Source organism: Phasianus colchicus, chromosome 5 (genome assembly GCF_987193195.1).
Source record: "Phasianus colchicus chromosome 5, bPhaCol1.hap1.1, whole genome shotgun sequence".
Classification (NCBI taxonomy): domain Eukaryota; kingdom Metazoa; phylum Chordata; class Aves; order Galliformes; family Phasianidae; genus Phasianus; species Phasianus colchicus.
This window is the reverse complement of record NC_143440.1, coordinates 14,964,145-14,986,334: the sequence shown is the minus strand read 5'-3', so window position 1 is coordinate 14,986,334 and position 22,190 is coordinate 14,964,145. Positions and strand designations below refer to the sequence as shown.

Here is a 22,190-nt window from a genome sequence, read left to right as displayed (position 1 = left end):
TGGGGGGGGGGGGGAGGCTGGAAGGGAAAGGCCAGAGCAGAGGAGGAAAGAAATGCCTGGTATTGATCCACCAGGGCTGGCCAGACTGCAAGAAATTCCGGTTCGTGAAAAATGTTGCGGTTTAGAACATTTGTTTTCGTTCCACGGTGGGATGAAACCAAGGCTTTCTGGAAAGGGAGGGGGGGGAGAGGAGGAGAGGAAAAGAAAAATGACCCTTTTTTTTTTGTTGTTGTTGTTGTCAGGGAGGGGCAGCTTCTCAATGGTATGGGTGCCTGCATCACAGGTTGGGGTGTCAGTCCTTGCCCATCAGCCTCTTGTATGGAGGCTGTGCTCCTCCAGTTGGGTAGGGCAGTGGCTGGAAAGAAGCCTGTTGGGATGAGGAGGGACCTCCTCCTGCTCATCATGTGCTCTGGTAGGGCAGAACCTGGGGGAGATCTTCAGTACTGGGACCTATGACACTCATGGCAGTGCTCGGGCTTTGTGGGAGCTGTGGCCTTGCTGAGTTTTTTCCCACTAAACTGGGTGAGGGGCCAGCTCACCTGCAGGGAGGTGATAAAGGTCTCCTCACTCCAGCATTGTGAAATCCTGACTCAAGATTTGAACAAAGGGGGGTTGGAGTGATTACATAAAGTAATGGACTTATACATTGCTCTTCCCTTAAAAAAAAAAAAAAAAAAAGTGTTGTCTTATTGCACAGGCCCTGGTTGTGGGTAATGGGAATTCCTCGCAGGGAGGAATAGGAGAAGGTAAAAGCCCAAGCAGAGCTGGGAGATTTGAAGATGTCAAACAATAGGACAAAGATAGCACGCAGCTCTCATGCTTTCCAGGGAGGCCCTACAGGATGGTGAATGAAGATCTGAGCTTGCCTTTGGGTGACTAAATAGTGAGCAAAGCAATGGTAATCTGGTAATCTTTTGCATCTCTCCCAAAGTCAGAGTGCAAATCGGTCTGTAATGTGGGCAATGGGATGTGGCAGTGCTGCCTCCCATTCTGGCTGACCCCTTGGCAGCTCTGCCCTAAGGAGCTGCCTTGTTTGTTTGCTATGAGGTAAAAATCCCTTCTGGACGTCATGAAGCAAGTTAAGCAGAGGAAAATGGGGGGGAAAAAAAGTGTCTGCCATGAGTCAGAGTGCTCCGCCGGGGGGCTGTGGGACTGTGGGGAGAGGTGGAAGAGCGTGGCTACTATAGGCACTAAGCCACAGGCATGAAGTTTTGGAGCTCACAGACCTAGGAGCACAATGGGACCTTCATCAGCTCTTTCCAGGGCAGGAGGGCTTGCAATAAAACCTGAAGTGTTTGGTATTTTGATTGTTAGAGGCCATATCTTCCAAAACGAATGCTTTGTAGTAGCCAAGGAAGGTATAGCTGAGGCTGCTATGTCAAAGCTGCTTACAGAGCAGGCTTATTCCTCCAGAGGGGATTTCTTGCCTATATTGTACATCCAAAGCTTTTTCCCTAGCCGTGAGCCTGTCTTCCTTTGAGCACCCCTATTCCTGGCTTTCACTCAGCACTGCTCTCAGGACCTTCAATGGCCACAGCCTCTTGCCCCTGTCCTGTTCCTGTGAGGCAGAAGCATCACCAACCCACTATGAGACAGTCACACATCGAAAGCTGACTTGATCTCTTCCACTTCCCCTGTAATAACATTGGGTATCCCTTCTTTCAGAGAAGGGTTTCCTGCTGAATGAGACCAGTTATGGCTGGCACTGCTGGGGTAAGAGGGCTGGGAGCAGCTCATGGGACAGCTGCTCTTGAAGTCCAGGCCTGTCTCAGTTTGGTAAAGGGTCCATAAAGCTATCTGGTTAGTCTGATAATATCCAGAATCATCTAAGATTTTGCAGGACTCCGAGGTTGTGTATAACTTATTCTCTTCCATTTCCCACTGATAACAAGAGACAGATACTGCTTGCTTGCTCCCAGCAAAAGAGCGGGCAGGATTTAACACCACGGCTAGATGTCTCACTGTGGTGTCCCTGGTGCCAAAAGTAAGTGGCACCAAAGCAGGCTTTCTTTCTCTTTCTCTTTTTTTTTTCTTTTTTTTTTTTTTTTTGGCATAGACTATAAGTAGTAGGTTTCTCCTGACCTGTCCCTGTGTTGCAGATGAGCCAGTGCTGCAAAGCAATTTCAAATATCTGGTAAACTCATCACCCCCAAAGCATCTGAGGCTCCGTGTGGGACTCTGCTAAGCATCCAGTGAAACAGAAGGCAGGGTTGAGTCTGTAGCAGTGCATTTCATTACTTATGCAATGAAGGCATGATTCAGTGTTGTGCTGACTTAAACTAGACTGGGGTAGGGAAAGCATTACTTCCTTGGTCCTACTATCTTTTGTTTTTGTACAAGAAACAAAACTTGCTGTTTTCCCCATGCCAAAGCATGCAGATGCACGATGCACTTCTGCAGGCTGCCCTGGAAGAACTCGCTGCAATCTGTTTTAAACACTCGGCAGCTCTCTCATTATTTATCAGAAAGCCTGCCTGGTAATGCAGCATAGTCTGGAGCCTGCAGAATGTTACTGTGAGCAATATGTATCTGTATATCCTGTAGAACTGGAAGATTTGTTGAAGCCAAAAACTTCACAGGATTCAAAGTCACTTTTCATGCACATTTTTCATTGTAACTGAATTTCAAGTTACTTAACAACCCCTCCTTCCCTCTTTCTCCTCAAAAGGGACAATCATTTTGAAAAACACAATTGTCTGCATGCCACATTCTCCCCTGTATAGAGAAAGAGATGCCCTGCTGTACGCTCTAAATAGCAAATGCATATGGAGGCAGGTAGAGTTGTCTCCTAGTGTCCTGTTTGAGGAGGAGGGTAGGGCTAGTACCTCTTTGTACGTGCTCAGCATTTCATATTGAAAGACTCTAGGCTTAGTTGCTAACAATATTGCCAACATGCTAAACACCATGGTGTTTTTGGTGCCAGGCATATGACTCAGGCTGAGTTCTTGATGGGATCGCATCAGCTGAAATGGTTCAGCTGTGTTCAAGAATGAGATAAGAGAAAACAGTCTTTTGGGAGTCTGATTTGTCTGAGATGAACTTCCTCCATCATCTCTGGAGGAAGATGGGGGTGTTCAGTCAGCCCATCTGAAAGTAGGTGCCTAATAGGAGTGGCATGAATTACACCATTGGCAGTTTAGAAAGCTTGTTCAAAGTACACTCCTTATTCTTAGAACGGTTGTGTACAATATTCTGAGGCTGAGGAAGAGCCTGTTGCTGTTATTATGGGAAAAATGAAGAAATCAGCCTTGTTATATGTTTTAAAGAGGGTGAAAAACAATCCTGGTTTGTTTGCAGTGGTGAGAATTTGGTAAATTCTCTGATGGGTCCATTTGAGCTGTTTGTTGTTGCAGTGCCTATACAAAAAGTAGGAGGATGTATTTCATCATGAACCTTTCTAATGACTTTCTTGGTAATGTGAGGCTAGAGAGGAGACAAGGTTGTCTATCCCTCCTGTCATCATCGTGGCTTCAGTTTTGCTGCTGGCTGGGAGGAGATTCAACCAGATTTCAAGTGGACGAGTAATGCTGGGAGCTGAATCTGATTGCGATGGGAGCAAATAGAGACAAGAAACCTGGCATGGGAACACCTGCAGGAGATTTGGGGCCTGAGATACTGCTGAAAGCCAGTGGGGAAGAGGAGTCTACTCTTGGGAAAGGAGCTAGAAGGATGGGACTGGGAGATGGAAAGAGCATAGGAGAGAAAGGGAAGCAGCTGAAGTTGTTGGTGAGGCAAGGATCATCAGGGTACTAAGAAGAGGTTCAGAATTCAAGCAAGACCTTGTCTAAGAGAAGTGGAAACTCCGTTGTGGAAGCAGCTGTGCAGAAGGAGGCAGAACAAGGACAGGCTGTGGGAGACAAGCAGAAAAATTCAGGCTTGGATGGGGACCAGGGAAGAATGATCTGGGATGTCCTGTGGAAAAAACTGGCTGTGTCACAATGACCATGTTCAGGGGAACCAGTTACTGCTGCGTGAATGACCTGGATTTTGGCACACAGAGGGCTTCCAGCTCCTGGCATATAACATCCTTTGTGGGTATAATACTGTATAGAGTGAATGTATTTTTTCATCTGGATTTTTCTCTCTGCTCTATTTCTTGTGCTAACCTTTCCTTGGTGTTTTTTCTCTACTACTTTTTCCAGCCTTTCATGTTCAAACTTTGGGCCCAAGAAGGTTTCTGCTGCACTCCCAAACATACGCCGTTCTAGCGGTTTGAAGTATTGAGTGAAATGTGTTCATCTTTCACTAGCTGGAGCAAAGATACATAAGAAGGAGGTTTCCAGGAAAAATACCCTCAAGTCTGAGGAATAGCATATCATCTGTATACCAGGACGTAGTCATTCACTTCTGGCTGCTAGCCGCTCTATTGTACTAAGGCAGAAAAGGGGCCTTGTGCTTCTTCTGGCCTCTGAGTCTATAACTTGATCTTTGTCTCTGTCCGGCACTGCATTTCAAACCCAGGCTGATACCGTGTGCAGCCCTTGGACAATCCTGCCTTTCTACGCACTTGCTGTTCCATGACCCTCTGGCAGAACCTCCTGCCCCCATTATTCATCCTGACACGGTTTGTAATGGACAGAGCTAACCTGCAGGAGCCAGCTTGCAAATTTCCCTAAGGCTGTCAAAGAAAGAGCACTATATGCAGGCAGAAGCACATAGCATGCAAACATGCTTTTCATGTGTTTTCACATGCTGTTTGTGCACGGATGTGTTTATGCACACTCATCTGCACACGCATTTTTTGAAGACTTGTTTTGTATCCCTTGATGAAAAGCTGAGAATGAAAAATGTGTCAATATACATACTTTTCAGTATGTTTTATTTGAAGTTTCAACTTGCAGCTGCTTTCTAATGTTAGGATAGGATGGGGAATGGAAGAAGAGAGGGAAAAGAGAAAGCAAGGAGGATGCAGAATAAAAAAGGGAAAAGAGAAGGAGGGGAGAAAAAGTGGAGAGGGGAGAAAAGAAGAGGGAAGGGAGAGGAGAAAAAGGAACAAGAGGAGAGAAAAACAGGGGAAATGAAAAAGAGAAGGCACAGATAACAATGATTCAGAGCTTGTATACCTTAGAATCTGAGAGATCCAAAAGTTCTTGACCTGCATTCCCCGTTTCAGGAGCTCAGTACAATAACACACCGTGGTTTGTTTAAAACATGGCAACTCGAGTCTTGTATTTCAGAGAAATGTTTCGCAATGGTGCTGAGGAGAGGAGCAAAAAGATTTAGCTGTTCCTCCTTGCTATCTCCCTCCCTCTGCCTTTTGGCATGCTTGGAACCAAACCCACTCTCTTCTGAAACAATGAGTAACATTGCTGTTTTGATGGAGTTAGGCTTGAATTAAAACTTCATCGCTGAAAAAAAAAAAAGAGGAGGGGGAGGGGGGAGAAGAAATCCTCAAATCCACTGAGACAGGATGCTAGTATTCATTATCTAGTGGGTTTATAGCTGAATGGTTTGACATCTCACACGCACAGTGATGGAAGTGCGTGCTGCAGAGTGGTCTGCAAGGGGACAGTCATCACGTGGGACTCTGACTCATTCGAGTGGATTTTGATTTCTGTTCAGCTTCTTTCATTCCGTTTAGAAAGGACAGAGTCAAGTGCTCCAGCGCAAGGTCTGGTGCACTAATGGAATAAACAGTATTGTGGAGGTGCTGGCAAAGTCTCAGTTTGACTTGGCTTTGCTGGTCTCCAAAGAGTTATATTATTGATTATTTATGAGTATTCGGATGACCTTTGAGCAGTAGGGGAAATGTTTATGAATCTAAAGGGCTTCACAAACTTTAGCACAAGACCTTGTTTTGTCCAAAAAAATGTGAACTGTAAGTGACTTCTTCATTATTCAGCCTTGCTTATCCTCTTACTTTAAAAGCCTTTGGTCACCCAGTTGAGGTGTAGAATCAAACTGTGCAGGGCAGATGAGCAGTGACGTGCAAGTGAAAATCCAAGTGGGAAGCATGCGAGTAACTCCAACAGAGCAGCTGGTTTTGTTCAATGGGTTGGGGAAGGCTGAGTTATTCAAAGAAGTCAAAGGGAGTTAGGTACTGCTGACCCATTATGTTTGTGGGCTTTCGCACCCACAGGGGTATACTTTTGAAAGCTGTAGATTCACTTGGGAAAAATTAGGATCCGTTTGTGAGCAATTTGTAAGTGGAAGGAAAAAAAAACACCAAGCCGGCGGCTGAATTTCCAATCAGTCCTACCGATAATGAATAACTTCTGCAGTTCTGCTTTTCGAAACTAACTTGGTGTTGTCCATTTCTCTGCATGTTGTTTCAGGAAATTGAAAGTACTTGGGGGGAAAAAATATCCTCAAACTCTTCAATTTGGAAAGCTTATTCTTTTTTGTCATTTTCAGGATTTTCTTGTGCTTTTTATATTTCTGTTACTAATATCCCAGAGTGACTTGAGTTGCATTCCAGGGTCAGTGTCTGCAGCTAGGTAAAGGACTGGTGCATCTTACCTGCAAAAGGCTGATCCCTTTCTAATGCTGTCTTAATGTTAGGTTGTACTCCCTTTGCCCGTTGTAGACAAAGCCTAAAAAATGCCACACTGGGGAATTGTAATGTTTAGTGCGTCACTCCCCCAGCAAAAGCCAAGAAATGCTGGCTATTGAACTTCCTTGCACCTGGCTTCAGCTTCCAGAATAAATCAGAGCAGCCTAAAGCTTATTATAAATTACTCCTGGTTCCCAGTGACTCCTGGGGAGTCAGGCAGGGATCAAAGGGGAACACAAACAGCCCAGCCACAGCTCCTTCCCTTTCCTGCAGCTGATGTTAGGCTTAGGTATCGCTGCAGTGGCTCTGTACCATTATGGATTGTTTTCCTTGGGAAGATCTTCCACCTATGGTGTAAGACATGATCACCTGGCTGCTTCATGCTGACAGGATCTTGTTACAACACTCTGCCTTTAAATTTCTGAAGATGGACTGTGAAGTTCAAGCAATGCTAATCCTGTTAAAGGCACTCTGGGGTCCTGTTTGTGGCCTGTAGTATTTAGCAGAGTTTCCTAGGGCAGGATAGATTTTTGCTTGTTACACCAGCATAAGGTGAGTCAGTTCTGCTCTCCTTGTGGAGCTGTCTGGTAGGACAGACTGACAGTGACAGCAGACAACTCAGTGGCCTAGTGACTCCTATTTCCTGTGGTGCAATTGCACAGTTAGTGACACAGCCAGGTACCACGAGGACGGATGCAGTGTCCATGCTCCTAATCATACAAGATGTGGTTGGTCACAGTTGTCAGTCTAGAGTAAATTTCATAGAATCGTAGGAACATTAAGGTTGGAAAAGACAACTAAGATCACCAAGCCCAACCATTAACCCACACCCAGCATGCCCACTAACCATGTCCCCACTAACCATGTCATGGCATGCTACATTGCCATGATTCTTGAACGCCTCCAGGAACTCTACTACTTGACTGGACAGTGTGTTCCAACACCTGACAACAATTTTTGAGAAAATTTTCCCAATATTCAACCTGTATTTGGTGTGTTGTTTTTCTCCAAAGACTTAACTCCTGGAGTCATGGGATTTATACAAGAGCTGTAAGTTTGAGCTGAAAAAAATCACCAAATTCCACCCTTATACATGTAGAATTTGAGGGTATAAACCTGAAAACCTCAGAAAAACAGAGAGCAGAGAAAGAAAAGTCTGTCTGTCCATTGTTTTTTTTAATAATGAATGGCTTGTGATTATGTAAAGGCAGTCTCTCAATGTTTTGAGCATATTCATGATCTTTGGATGCATGGAACAGGCAGCACCTACCAGACACCTATAACATGCCTGGAACACTCCTAGCACATCCCTTGTTATAGGCGATTGAATAAAACCCAGGGTATAATTCTCAGCTACCTTTCAGAGCAAGAATCAAAAACTTCTCAGAAAGGGCCCTTTTCTGTTATGTTCAAGTCACGTTTTCCATGAGGGCTGTTGCCATGCAGTTATTCAAGTGTTGGAGTGATTTGTTCTGCCTCTATTTTAATAACTAATCCATTGACTTTTCCATAGGTGTCCACATGAGTTCTAAGAACTAGAGCATGGAAAACCAATCAGGAAATAAATAAAAAAGAGGAAAGACCTTGTTTCTGTCTATCTTCAGAAAAAGGGGAGCTGGAGGGGGGGAAAAGGCCCTTTCCAGTGTGTCTCCAGGCTTATCCCACAGGAAGAGAGGCTGTCTGCTGGCTGAGGGCTTAGCTTGGTTCACTGCTGAGACTCTTGTTGGTGCAGTATGGGAAGTGATTGGTTTCTTGTGGTGCTCGGGCTCCCCACCCTCCCTCACTCATCCTCCAGCCAGCCATGGATGGATTGCTCCCATCCAGGGCAGGAGGAAGCATCAGGGCAAACTGATGCATATTGTGCCAGAGAAGCTGTGGATGCCCCATCTCTGGAGGGGCTCAAGGCCGGGTTGCATGGGGTGCTGGGCAGCCTGATCTGGTGAGGGGGTTTGAACTGGGTGATCTTTAAAATCTGTTCCAAACCAAGCTGTTCTGTGAGTCTGTGAAAAAGACATATTTTGATGGCTGGAGTTAGTTTAATCTCCAGAGATCCTGGACTCTGTATATAAGGAGGAAATATTTCTTGATGAGAGCAGTGAGATGCTGATCTACTGAAAGATGTCCCTGCCCATGGCACGGGGTTGGGCCCAATGATCTTTAGGGGTCCCTCCTGACTGAAACCTTTCTGTGATTTTAGGCTGGTTTTGGTGGTGTCTGATACTGTCATTATATTGCATGCAGCTGTTGCCCCTGCTAGCCATCATCCCCACCTCTGTGCAGTGGGTACTTAGTTGTCTGCTGGTGGCATTTGAGGACAAGGAACTGCTGGCTGAACAAGGAGACACAGCTGCTTCCTCCCTCTCTGAGTCTGTTCCCTTGCCATGCAGCTGGAATTCACCTCTGGAGCATCTGTTTTGTGTTGCTCTGGCCCCGTTAACAACTGGAGGGACCAAACAGTTTGAGGCTGGCAGTGATGCTCAGGAGCACCCCTTGTCCTGCCAAGTTTCTTTTCTACTTGCTGTTGCCTGCAACAGTGTTCCTCACAAGGGAGGTCTCGTGCCACTTGGCTGTCTTGGTCCTTGTTCACATGCTATGGTGTTACAAATAATTTAGATGCTGTCCTCTGACTCATCAATTCACTGCCATGCATTATAGTGACAGAGGGTCTGCATTCAGTAGGTTTCATTCTTCTCATGTGGCAGGTGCTCCTGAATGTTTTTCGTAAGTTGTACCCTGTGTTTGTGACTTATGGTTGTTGTCAAGGCTGTTATCTCTCTTTTTGACTTTGTCAGAGTTCATCTGCATGTAGTTACAAAGGAGAACCCTGGAAGAAACCATCCCTTGTTTTCCTTTTAGCCCCTTTGTGTAATGAATACGTTGAATAGCTGGTGTCTGAGAAGCATGCCAAGTGCTGAACTTAACTAAACCTGCTTACAATAGTGGCAAGGTCTTGCTGCACCATCTAGGGTGCTGTCATAATTCTGAGGTGACTTCCAGGTGCCACGTGGATGCCAGGGAGGTTACCTTGGCTCAGTGCTTCCATAACTGTGTGGCTGTTCAGGAAAGGATCATTCAAATATTAGAGGCTGGAACTGAAATCCCTGTCACCTGTGGAGAGCTTTCACAGTCCAAGAGGAATCAGGACTTTGGATCTGCAGAGGTAACTTTGTGCAGTGTGCATTTCAGGCATAATTTGCTTTTATTTTTTTCTTTAGAACATCCTGGTCATGAAGGAAATAGGAATGGTGCATTATGTGTTACTGGGGCAAGGGAAGGAAACCTGTGGTGATTCCTTCTGCAATCAAACCCGGTTTCAGAATATACAGAAAAGAACTCAATAAACCTTCTTGGACCAAGCTCCAGGTATTGTTGTGGTCATACCTGCTTGGAGGCTGTTTTCCCCTGCATCCAGCAGGTAACCAGCCTTGTTCCCACCAACTGGGAGCAGTGCTGGGGAAAACTTTATCTAAGTACACCCTTGATCCCTTAGAGCAAGAGATTTATTGTCTTAGTATTTCTGAGGGCAGTTTTCTGTTTGTGAAGTTTGTGAGAATTGTAAGTCAGGTACCTTCAGGCAAATGCTTTGCAAGCTTTCTGCATGGACTCCTGTCATTACCTTCTGTGCTGCCCAGATCTTTAGATCCTCATGACCAGAAGCGACCACAGAAGTCACTCAGTCTGATGTAGTGTAGCACTGATTGCAGAGCAAGGCACATTTCTGCAGGGATCAGACAGTCTTCCTTCTGTTCCTACATTCAGCTTGGGCATCTGCGTGGCTAAACTAAGCAGAAGGCTCCATTCTCAACCTGCTCTCAAAGCCCCTTCCTCTCCCTCCCCTCCATGGCATTGTTTTCCCCATCCCTCCCCAGAAGCCCATTCCAGCACTGGGATCTGGTGCAGCAGCTGTGCTTCCCTCTGAGCTCAGCAGGCGGGAGTGGAGCTGGCAGGTGAGCAGGGATAGGGTTGTTTAGTCTGGGAGGCAATTAGTGCAAGTGAGCAGCATCTGGAGAGCATGCACAGAGGCTGACAGAGGGGAAACTTCTGCTTTAAGATGGAGCAGCTTAGGGGAAATGGGTAGGACCAAGTTTTTTTTTTCCCAGATAAGGAGAAAAATACAAACAAGGGTGGGCCCATTTGTCACCTGTTCACTACTTCCTAGAGTTATCCTTGTGTCTGAAGCATAGCAGAGTGGTTAGGAGATGGAAGGACGGGAACTACCTCTTTTTCAGGAGAGCAGAGAGAGAAGTAGGGTTTTTTTTTTCTTTTTTTTTTCCCCTGGGAGGTAGCTGAAAGCGAAAGGATCTCTGCTGTCTGCTTTACCTTTTCTTTCTTTACTTCAGTGGGAAATCAGGATTAAGAGAACACATAGGAACAGCGTGGAGGGTGACAGTCCATTTGGTGGAGTGGAGGCACTCATCCAGACCTGACAGCTACCTAAAAGGCACTGTAGGAAGCTTCTTTAGTAAGGACAACTGGGTGGAGAGGAGCAAAGTCAAGTTGGAAAGAAACAGTGTGAATCCCTCTTGGGAGGGGAGAAGTCAGAATAGCTGTAAGTGAATCTCAGCTTTGCCACTGGGGATGTTGGGTAAGTTGCCTTACCTTGAGTAAGTGTGTCTTCCTGCTGTTCTGCCTTACCTACCAGGAAAGCAGTTTTGCTGTGAGTTTCGTTGGGAGCCTAAGTGTCTGTGCTTTGTGCATCCTTAGTGTGGATCTTGAAACAAAGTCTGTGCCCTGAGATTCAAGGTCATTTGAGGGCTAATTCATTACAGTTGGCAAGGGAGTTGTGTTCAGTTTTATGCAGTTTCACCTACTTCTTGCGTCTGAGCTCTGTCTGCATCAACAGCTTAAATGCAACTTCTGGCTCTCTTTCTTGAAGGCAAGACTGCTCTGTGCTAAAGCTGCAGCCAAGGGAGGGAAATGTGTGGACACAGGCACCACAAAGCTACTTGAGCAGTGTACTACTGGAGGCAGGGTGCATCCTAGGCAGGAGGAGCTTCTTGTGTGCTCTTTTCTTATGCTCTTTTCTCCATTTCTATTGCTGGCCACCATGGGAGCTGGGTATAGAGGTAGATGGAACTTTGATCTGAGCCAGTATGGATGTCCTTGCACTGCTGTTCTACCAGTGCAATTATGAAAGTCCTTAGTGTTGTTGACCCCATATGCCCTAAATGTCTCAGTGAGCTCACATCCACTAACCCGCAGAAGAGTTCCAGTAGTCTTATGTGAAAGTGTGGATTTTAAAGTTGCGAGCTGCACACCAGCACTTGTTACACAACTCACCTGTTTTCTCAGAGCCTTGCTAACCCTGCTGGTGGTCCCACACACACACAGCTCAGCGGCTGAGGAGCTAAGATGGCCACCCATGGCCAATGCAAAGAGATTTTTGAGGTCCTTGTTCCCTAGTGGCGTCCTTGCTGACCTTTCCAAGGGTGCTGTGTGGGGCTGTCTGGCTGCCCAGGTCCAGGGGCTGGAAGAGGATCCTGTTGGGAACGAAGCTCCAGGACTGCCAAGGGTTTGCTGCCCTCCTATGGCTTTGGCCGGCACGGCCAGGGCCATAGGAGGCCAGGGTGGAGGAGGTGGTGGCTGATGGAGCCAGCCCTGCACACAGCCCCAGTGTCCTCGGTCAGGCTCTCCCTGTGTGCTCTTGTGCAGCCAATAGGTTGGAGCCTGGGCTCCCATTCAACCGGTTACACAAATCCAGCAGAACAGCAAGGTTTCCCCAAAGCAGCTCCATCTGTGCAGGGCACTTGTTCCTCAGGACTCCCTTGGTCGTGCTGTGCTTTGCCGGAGTTTGTGCCAAACCCAATGCTTGTGGTTTAAAAATAACATTTGGATGTGACAGCTTCATTATTTACCTAGGAGCCAATATTGTCTGGTAGGCAGAGCCAAACAGCTAGAAGTCGGAGGTGAGATGTTCTCATCTATTGCTGCTTTTGTATTACCATCCGCTGCCTCAGTTTCCCTGCTGGTGAATTGGGGTTAATAAAAACCAGCTCTTAATAATTTCTGCATAGTTACCTTAAGGACTTCGATTAGGACTTTTTCCTCCAGAATCCTTGAGCAATATCATGCTTGGGCAGACCAAGTATTTGTGCTTCTTGGTAATGGACCAAACCTTGAAAGAATCTATTAACACAGAGATCTGTAGTAAAGGGCATCTTGGAAGACTTACGGTAGTGGCACTGCTATGTTGCTGGCTTGCCCATTACTTCCAGAAAAAAATATTGCATGCTCTATTCCTCTTCATTTTCAGCTCTGCTGGCTCTGCTTGTGCTTTTAATTTCAATGACAGCTCAAAGCCAAACATCTTTGCTTCTTGGCTCTGTACATTAATGATGTCTAAAACCTACATAAACACCACAGCATATAAGGAGAGTCACCTTGTATAGTTTTGTTTTTTTAAGAAGTCAGACCTTAGAGATTTTCTTCCACTTCTAGGACTCTTCATTCAAATAATGCAGTCCACTACGGACTGATACGGCCGAGGAGACATGGAGGCTGTCAGCATCACCTGGCACTGCACAGAGATCAGGATGGTGGCATCAGGATGCTGTGACCTCTGGCTGAAACTGGAAGTAAGCTGATGTGATGGAACACTGTCCTGGCATAAGAATAGCTGCCTCCAAAGCCTTCCATTACTCTCTATGTTCTCCTGAAGGGAATGGTTTAATACCATGGGCAAAGATTTTCTTATAGGTCTTCAAGTACCACAACTGTTTTTTTCTTTTCTCTTTTCTGATGTATAAGGAAATGTCTTGAAAAGTGAGGTTTTCAGACTGTCTGGAGGAAAGCTCATCTTTTTGCCATCTGCTTAAGCCATACCAAACACAGCTGGGGTTGTGTTCCTGGATGGCATGCAGCAAGCAGGCACTACAGGTGTCAGGCATCTGCACTTGCTGGAGGACTTCTTGGAGTTCTCTGATGGGTACTGGGATTGTCCTCTCACTGTAAGGTGAAGGCCTAAAGTTATTACATTTTAATCAATGTCAAGTTTTCTTGGAGTGCTGTGATTTTCTACAAAAAAATTAAATATATCCTTGGTTGGGGCGAATCCATGTGGTTCCACTGACTGTCTTGCAGTGTCTTGCAGCAAAGCTAGGTTTCTGCCAGCGGGGAAGCCAGCTTCAAGAACTTAAAGGAGCCTGCCTAGGATTCACTCTCCTCTCCTTCGTCTTTTGATGACAGGTTTTGACTCCTGTTTCCATTCTGCAAATAGCCAACAAGTCCTGGGCCAGGAAAAACTGGAATTCCTGTGATAGCTCAGATGAGATCATAACTTCGAGCCAAGCTCTGCAGATGTTTGGGGCTTTGAATTGAATAATCCAATAACAGATTTACTTATTGCTGCTCACTTCAGATTCAGTGGTTAAGATTGTTTCCAATCAGCCACCTGATCAGCATCAACTAGGAGGCATGACCAGCCTGCCTCATCTGTTGAATCTGGAGTTGGAGAGCTGGGCAGGTCCATGACACAGGACAAAGCATTCTTTGTGGAGTAAATTTTTCTTCTCTAAAAATATATATATATTTTTTCCCTGATCCTTTGTTTTTCTTGTTACCGAGGCGTGGAAAGACAAAAAGAAGAAAAAAATAATAACTCCAGATTGAGCAGAAAACAGGGAGTAAAATTAGCTGAGGAACTTCCAAACAAGTGTGTATGTGTACACACAGGAGAGCTTGGTTTTGTTTACTATTTGTTTTGAATTTCCATTCTTTGCCCTCAGATCAAGCTCCAGGAGAAGGGAGAGCCTGGAATGAGGTCTCAGATGTCTGCAGCTCTGAAAAGCTGTGAGAGGAACCCCAGTGAAAGGCTGAAGTAGCAGATGCATGACACTGAAACAAAGGCATGTGCAACACTTTCAGTGGCTTTTTGCTCTAGAATCCTTGCTTCCTGACAGTTTTATTCCCTTTGTAATTACTGAGAAAGGTGGTAACCAAGGAAAGGCCAGTATCTGTTAACCTCTTCAGTGCTGTGCATCTGAGTAGTGGCTGTCATCTGCATCACAGGAGAGCCTAGAGGCTGAGACCAAGTGCTCTGTGCTGATGTGTGCATTGTAAGACTGAAGTCCTTATTTGACAGATATAACAGAAGCACAGGACTCACAAAGGAAGTGCAAGAGCTCTCACGTCACTGTTAAGTAAAATCTTGCCTAGATGATTCCTTAACAATGAATTGATACACTTTCAGCATGCTAATGATGCCATTGGGGCATTGGAGAAATAAGCAGCCTGTGTGGGTAAAATGTTCTATCAACTCCAATAACCAGATTTTTGCATTTTTTTTTGTTTGCAGACTGCTTATTTTCTGGTCCTGGTGACTGCTGAAACCAAGTTCCACATGTAGATCACTGCCTGGTTTGAAGCCATGTGGTTGTTCCAATGTTCTCTGTCCTGTAAACATCTCCTAGAACATGGCATACCACTTCATCTGTCTCTCATTAAGTAGAGAATGTGATTACTATTATGCACGGAGTTGTCAAACCAGTCTGGTGTTTGCAGACTTTACCAAGGATCAGGTGTCCTCCTTCACCACGATGCCATCCTCTTCTCAATAGTTGCCACTGGGAAAGCTAGGGAGTGCTTAAAAAAAAAACAAACAAATCAAACACAGTTCACAAGATAAAGTACCAAAATACAGGTGTAGTGCGTGTCAGGGAATTATTTAAAGTGTCTGAAGTTTGAAACACTGAAGTTAAAGTGTCAGCTGGGATCTGGCCTTGGCTTGGTCACAAACAGAACATGCGAAGTGCTCAGGAAAGGAGGCCTTGCTGTGGAATGCTAACTCCTCTGTGGCTGTTTCTTCCCACCTGGAGCTCCAGCAGAGGAAAAACTCAGTGAAGAGAATGAAGAGCTGAAGGGAACAAGTGCCGTTGCAGCACAATGCATTCTGGAGGGCCAGAATTGTTGTTAACTTCTGCTTGTTACACACACACACTTGTTGGTGCTGGTGGGATGGGACTGCTTCCCCTTCTATTTTGCAGCTCTTTGGTATCTCTCCTGAGACAGGTAACGGTAACACTATGTGTTTGTCACTGCCTGGGCTCCTCTGCTCTCACCCTTCTAGTGTTCACCTTGCCTTAGGAAAAAGTGTAGTGTGCTACAGAGCACAGATGTGCATACGTCCTTGTTGTAGAAGGAGGAGTGGGAGCTATCTGCCTTTCATAAGTGCAGATGTTTCCCTCTGAAGGTGGGACTTATGTCAAGTGCCCTTCAAACTGCTCAAGCTTACCTCCTGGTGGGGTTGTGTATTATGTCAGGGCTAACACTGTTGAGAGAAGAGTGTCTTATCATTTGCCAGTTTATTCTGATACCCTGTGTATGTATGTTGTCTTTAACCAGGCTGAATAAAAAGCAGAAAGGTCTGCTCATGTCATGGACTTACTGGTAAATGCTGATGCCTTTCAACCTGCTGCTGTCCTGCTTTGGGGGCTGGTTGCAGATGGCTCCTCTGATTAATCAGCTTTTCTTCCATGGCCCTCACCTGGAGTTTGGGAACATTTATCAATCATTAAGGTTGGAAAAGACCACTAAGATCACAAAGTCCAATCCCCAGCCCACCATGCCTGCTGACCATGTCCCTCAGCGCCACATCTCCATGGTTCCTGAATGTCTCCAGGCATGGTGACTCCACCACCTCTCTGGGCAGTCCATGCCAGTGCATCACAGCTCTTTCTGAGAAAATTTTTTCTTAGTATCCAACCTGAACCTCCTCTGGTGCAACTTCAGTTCCATTACCTCTTTTCTTATTGCTGGGATAATAGGCCGATTCCCACCTCACCACAACCTTCTTTTCAGGCTGTGGTAGATATGTAATTATGGTGAAGAAGAGCTCCCAGAGCCCTCCCACCATGCTGTGGGGAGGCCCTGCAGGGCAGTGCTATGTGATCTGGCGCAGCACTGCAAGCTCTATGAAGCTGTCTTGCTCCCCAGGGAACGCTCACATGCTCAGAGCAGCCGCGGCAGCAGCGAGGATAACCCCAGCGTGGGCAGGGGGCTGACTCATCTCTCCAGAAGAGGCAACACTGTTTATTAATTACTGCTCCTTTGAAGTGCGAAAATGGAGAAACTCTCTCATGGCCAATGTTGTGATTAACCATCTAATTGTTCTGCTGGTATGTTTGCTTAAGGGGCTTCCTTTGCTCCGTGTGCATTAAGAAATAGTTTCTCATCCTACCGTTGTTGCACCCAGATGATAGTCATTAGCAATGTACCAGACACATTGTATGTGTCTTGTCCTGATGTTGGTGTTGTTTTTTTTTTTTTTTCTGTCCCTTGGTCCATCTCTGTTGAAGTGACTTCAATGTTGGAGGGAGAATGACAGCTCTTCAGAGTAAACTCTTTTGTTCCCACAACACAGAGAGAATCTCTTTGTGGAAGAATCAATTCTTTGTCCCAGCTGGCAGATCCCTCGGTTTTCCATCTCAGGAGATGGTGCCACAGGTGATGGAGAGTGCTCACATCCCAAAGTCCCACCAGCCTGGGCTGCTGTGTGCTCAGCCCCCACTGAGGTGCAGAACCACAGCCTGTCCTACCAGCCCTGATGTTCTCATCCCAGATATTTACGGGTTAGAAATGGGGTTTGGAGGGAGTCGGCATACCCAGCTGTGGGAAAGTCTCCTCTTTGGTGCACAGAAGCAAAGAGGTTTTACCCAGGGGTTTCTTTGTGCCTCCTAGGCTTTGCCTGTCTTGCTTAAATGTTAGACTGAACTTAAATCTTGGAGCTTGGCAGATTCAGCATGGGTGAGAATCTGCTTGATCTGCAGTATGGAAAGAAAGGAGAGAAGGTTGCTTTACCTTTGCCTTGTTCTATATGTGTCTGTGATAATGGGAAACTCAGAATGTGTCTCAGCAAGCCAGACGTGAAAGTAAATGGTATCAGTAGCAGGCAGCTAGTGCTGGAAATTTTTGTCTGATCATTAATTCCAGGCCAGTTCCCATTGAATGTTCCATTACAGGTACAATTTCCACCGAAATGCTTTTCAGGACCGTTTCAAACCTTTTTTTTTTTTTTTTTTTTTTTTTTACTGTATCCAACAAAGCAAAAGGAGGTTTTGAAATGACAAGTAGCTGAAAGCAAGGGAAGACTTGCACTTGCTCAGTCTTGCTGACATTGCCGTTCCCTTCTATGTATGGTAAGCATTGCAAAATCCAGCATTTCCTTCATGCTGCTCACGTGGAAGTCCATGCAAGCTTTACTGCTTGTCTTCAGATCCCATGAAACCTTAGATTTTCCCCTTCATTGTGCACTATGCAGTATCTTAGGCAGAAAGGTACTTTCCATGCACTGGGCAACTGTGTTGTGCTGCAGCACATTGGCTCCTGCTGTGCCCAGTCCTGCAAGGCTGTGGGCTGCAGCTAGAGGGGGTGAGCAGGCAGAAGATAGTTTCTGCTAAAATTTCACATTTGAAACTTTTCATCTCACCCCCATCGTTTCTCCTTCCCCTGCTCTCAGTAGCACCTGCAGGCATATCTCCTTCTCTAGTAGATTTCTCCTGTGTACGTCTGCATTTCTAATACGCATGCAGGTATACAGACTGCACGTATGTGTATTTTATATGAGTGTGTATTTGTGCACGTGCAGCATATCTACCTATCAGCATTAGAAACTGTGATTTGTTGTGAGACAGTGCGAGGTCTCTGCTGGTGACTGAGGTTGGAGTGCCTGAAATGTTGTGCACACGTCATGAGTAAGTGGCCCTTTCTGCCGAGATCTCGCAGTCCAAGTGTATGATTAGGAACAACAGATGGATACCACAAACAGACAGGCAGCGTGGGTGGGGGAGGAGCACAAAATACCACCGAGATAATTAGGATGAATGATTAATGATTCGAATGGGTAAGAAGGGGCCAGAATGCTCTAGCTGAATATTGCTGCTGATGCCTCACAGGGACCTCGATGGAGGTGGACAAGAGATGCACTGTATTTTGTACTTGCTTGTTATCCAGGCTACTAATTTCCCTCTGAGTCCGTGTTTGTAGATGTTTGGCTCTAAGATTACACTGCAGCTACACTGTAAGGATGGTGTAACTTCAGTGTGTTCTGTATGGAATGCAGACCCAACTGTGCTGAAACACTAGTCCTTACAGGAATTTGGATCTCGTAGGAGCTGATCCAACACCCACTGGAGTCAGTGAGCTCTTGACCCGTATGGGATTTGGGACAGTCCCAGAATGTTCAAGTGGGCTTCAAACTGAGCTGAATAAGTGGGATATGCATTTAAAACGATAAGAAGAAACGCTTTGTATGAAACTCATTTAATATCTTTCTGTTTGCATGTACACATTTTTACTGTGTGAAATCAGACTGATTTTTTATCTGCTGCATCTATCTCAACATGTGGTGTATGTTACAGTGGACTGATCAGTTACATGATTAAAATACATGGTAAACAGATTCACAGCATGCTTAACACTGGTAGTTTTGTGTTTTTGCAATAATTTTACCCCAACTTTTTCTTTCATGAACTGTGATTTTGTTGTTGCCTCTTTGTTTGCCCTTGAGAGATTGCCCATTGCTTTCCTAAATCAGCTCAGTCTATTTCCTGAAGATTCTTCCACTGCTTTTATGGTAGCTGAGTGGCTTGTGAGTACTCAAGGTTGTCAGGCTTTCTCCCCACTTAAACAGATTGCACTGATGTTGAAAAGGATCACAAAACACTGTGCCTTTCGGCTGCCAGGGTCACCACCATATTATTGACTTCAAGAAACTGAGGGAAGGCAGGAGGAGGGAAATGGAAGGTGCCAAGTAAAGATTTCTTGCATCGTCACTTAGGGTTTGGTTCTGACTCTGGTCAATGAAAAAGCTTTTACTATGTGGCCAGGTGGCATCAAATGATCTGAAATTCCACTCCAAAGAGGATCATGTGTGCACAACATTGGTCTACTCCCTCTGTATGTGAAGGGGTGCTCACCTTCACAGGGAGGTAGTATGAAGTAGCCCACTATCCTTTAGTGCTAGGTGTTGCAGCTATTACCAAGGGTTCTATTTCCACGTTACTTGGATTTTTGTGCATACTAAAGGAAAATATTTACAGCTGTTATCATAGGCATGTGAAGAAATCTTACGCTACTTTTCAAGACAAAATTTTCAGACAGCTAGACTCGGCATGACGATTCAGAGAAGGATGCTGGTACTGATGCCAAACTTGTGGTTTTCTCTAACTCGTTTTGCAGGACCTCCTTTTGCTGAATAGAAAGCCTTCACTTGAAATGCAATTACCCTAACGTAGAGAAAAGAACAGGCATAACCATGACAGATGAGAGGAAATTTCCTCAGATCATCCCTTCAACATCAACAGTGGCACATTTTCTGTACTTGCTTGATAAAAAGAAAGATTTAGGCTGGACCACTGTGTAAGTGCATAACGTAACAGCCCTATGGGCTTCAGCAGAGCTTTATCAGTAAACGTTAAGTCCTAAGAAAAGATAATTAAATAGAGGGCTAACTATAATCTCATAAGCAGTGCAAATTAGTACATTTTTATTGGAATCAGTGGTGCAATGTCAGTGGAGAATCTGACCTCTTGGGTGTACCCAAATGATGGGAACGTGGTAGCAAATTTCCTCCTAGAAACCACCTCACTTTTTGTTAACTCCTACATTCTTTCTGATTTCCTTTTTTAAATGTACTTTTTGTGATGCATCTTGGCTGGTCTCTGTCTGACATTCTCAGCATTTTTTGGATCTCTCTTGTACCTTTCCATTAATTCAGTTCTTTAGCTGCGTTGCCACCTTTTCATTTTTCCCTGTTTGTCTACCTCATCATCCTTTCTCTCCATTAAGCAATGCAAGATGTTGGGATTAAGTGAATTGAAATATTCTTGTAGAGTGGATTGACACATGCGCCTTTGTTCTGTGGAGCTTGTTTTCATTCTGTCATCCTTCCCCTGTGATTGCTTCCTGGGTCTTTGTGAAGTAATGGAGATGGTGGTTTACCTCAGACCTTCTGGCTACTGATGCCCAACTCTTTGATACATTGATTCTTAGCTTGGAAGAGGCATGCTGGCAGTGGTGGGCCGTTCCAGAAATCTGAAGCCAGCATGTTTGTTTTCTCCTTTTCCAGCTGGAGATACTATGAAGAAGTACTGATAGTGATAGTAATATTGTATTCTGAATATGAGTCAAGAAGACCGTGGAGATGGGAGCAGTCATTTCCCTTCATCTCTGTAAACAAGAAGATCTATCTAACTCAGAACTTCTGAAGGACAGAGAGGATCTGAGCTGGTGATTGCACTGTCTGAAGGTGCTGTGTTCACTGGTTCACACACAGCACTGTTAGTGGAGGTAGAGCTGCTGTCATTTGCCCCCATTCGTTCCTGGGGCCAGTACTGAAACTCATGTAGAGAAAGATGCGTACCAGACCTGTGCCTGCTTGTTCAAACACTCTGAGAGGTTGTAGGGGATGCACCTGTATCACACGTTATGTAAACCCGGAACAGCTGGTGTGTGTGGCAGAGAGGATTTGAAGCCTGGAGTTGCAGCTGAGCCCACTTGTTTTCAGCTGGTGTGCTTGGGCACAGAAGGAGCCAGAGGAGCAATGCAGTTCTCTTGACAGGCAGGAGACCACAAAGAGCACATGGAGGAAGGGAATTGCTAGTAAATAAAGGTTAGTTTTTGTGAAGTAAAGAAAGAAACAGAAGCAAAAGAGATCTAATTAAAGAGAAGAACAACTAGTGTGCACAAGAAGAGAAGTGTAGCTTGTGGTGATGGCTGAGAAGAGGAGCTTAAGAAGGAATGAAGAGGCAGAGAAGCTTGGATGATGAAGAGACTATGTACCCTGAGAAAGGAAAATTAGGTAAATAAGCATGTGATAATGGATAAACATCAGTGGGTAGATGCATGAGCAGATAGGAGAAAAAAAAATGCTGATGCTTGAAAGCGTGTTTGAGTGGATGGTATATTAGTCCTAAGATTGCGCCTAGTCGGTTTGGGATATGGAATGGGATCAGTAAGAGATGGCTGAAACATATCTATGTTAAATACTGTGGGTCTGGTTAACAAAATGTAGGCTCTTCCATTATTTTTTCTGTGTGTGGAAGTGAGTATCTTGGGATAGATGAAAGAATGGTGAAATAAGCATTACTGAATGTGTTCACATGCTTAGGAATGTAACTTTGTCCATATATGCAAAGATATTGTTGTATTTATATGGAGAAATTGGTAAGAGTAGCATGGATTAAAATAATGTATATTGTTCAAAATGATTTTGATTATGAGTGTCTAGCATTGAGGCTTCTCTATAGGCTTCAGGCTTACTTGGTGCACTGTGATGTCTTTGGTTTCTCTGGAAAGTTTTTAGTAACAAGGACTGTAGTACTTTAGATTTCAGTCATCTTTTGCATTGCTTGTTTTTGGTTCAGAAACCAGGAAGCTATAGAAGGGCTAAGTGATCACAAATCGGTAATTTTTTAAAATGAAGCATCTTTGGGTTTTTTTGGTCTTGTGGTTTGTGTTTTTATTATTTTATATATATATATATATATATATATATATATATATATATATATATATATATATTTTGGGTGACGAAAAATCACTCTCATGTGAGTGCAGCATGCTGTATCAAAGGAGTGGTTTGCTATGCATTTGTGATATTTTGCATTGTGATTTCTTCTAATTCTTCTTAAGAGGTTTCTATTCTTTTTCTACTCTGTTTTCTTGTTCCTTGAGAAACTGCTTTAATATGATATATGACCCG

At 44.8% G+C, this 22,190-nt stretch overlaps 1 long non-coding RNA gene across 5 annotated transcripts in view; it reads left to right on the top strand.

The window, feature by feature from the left end:
- The window catches only part of LOC116242936 (uncharacterized), a 190,037-nt gene that overhangs the window by 20,723 nt on the left and 147,124 nt on the right, over window positions 1–22,190 (top strand). For 2 of the 5 annotated variants that reach the window (XR_016466742.1, XR_016466743.1), the window contains exons 2-5: window positions 9,709–9,856; window positions 12,932–13,068; window positions 14,218–14,337; window positions 14,787–21,287. This is a non-coding gene — a long non-coding RNA (uncharacterized LOC116242936). The other 3 variants (XR_016466745.1, XR_016466741.1, XR_016466744.1) reach the window with 3 other exon arrangements.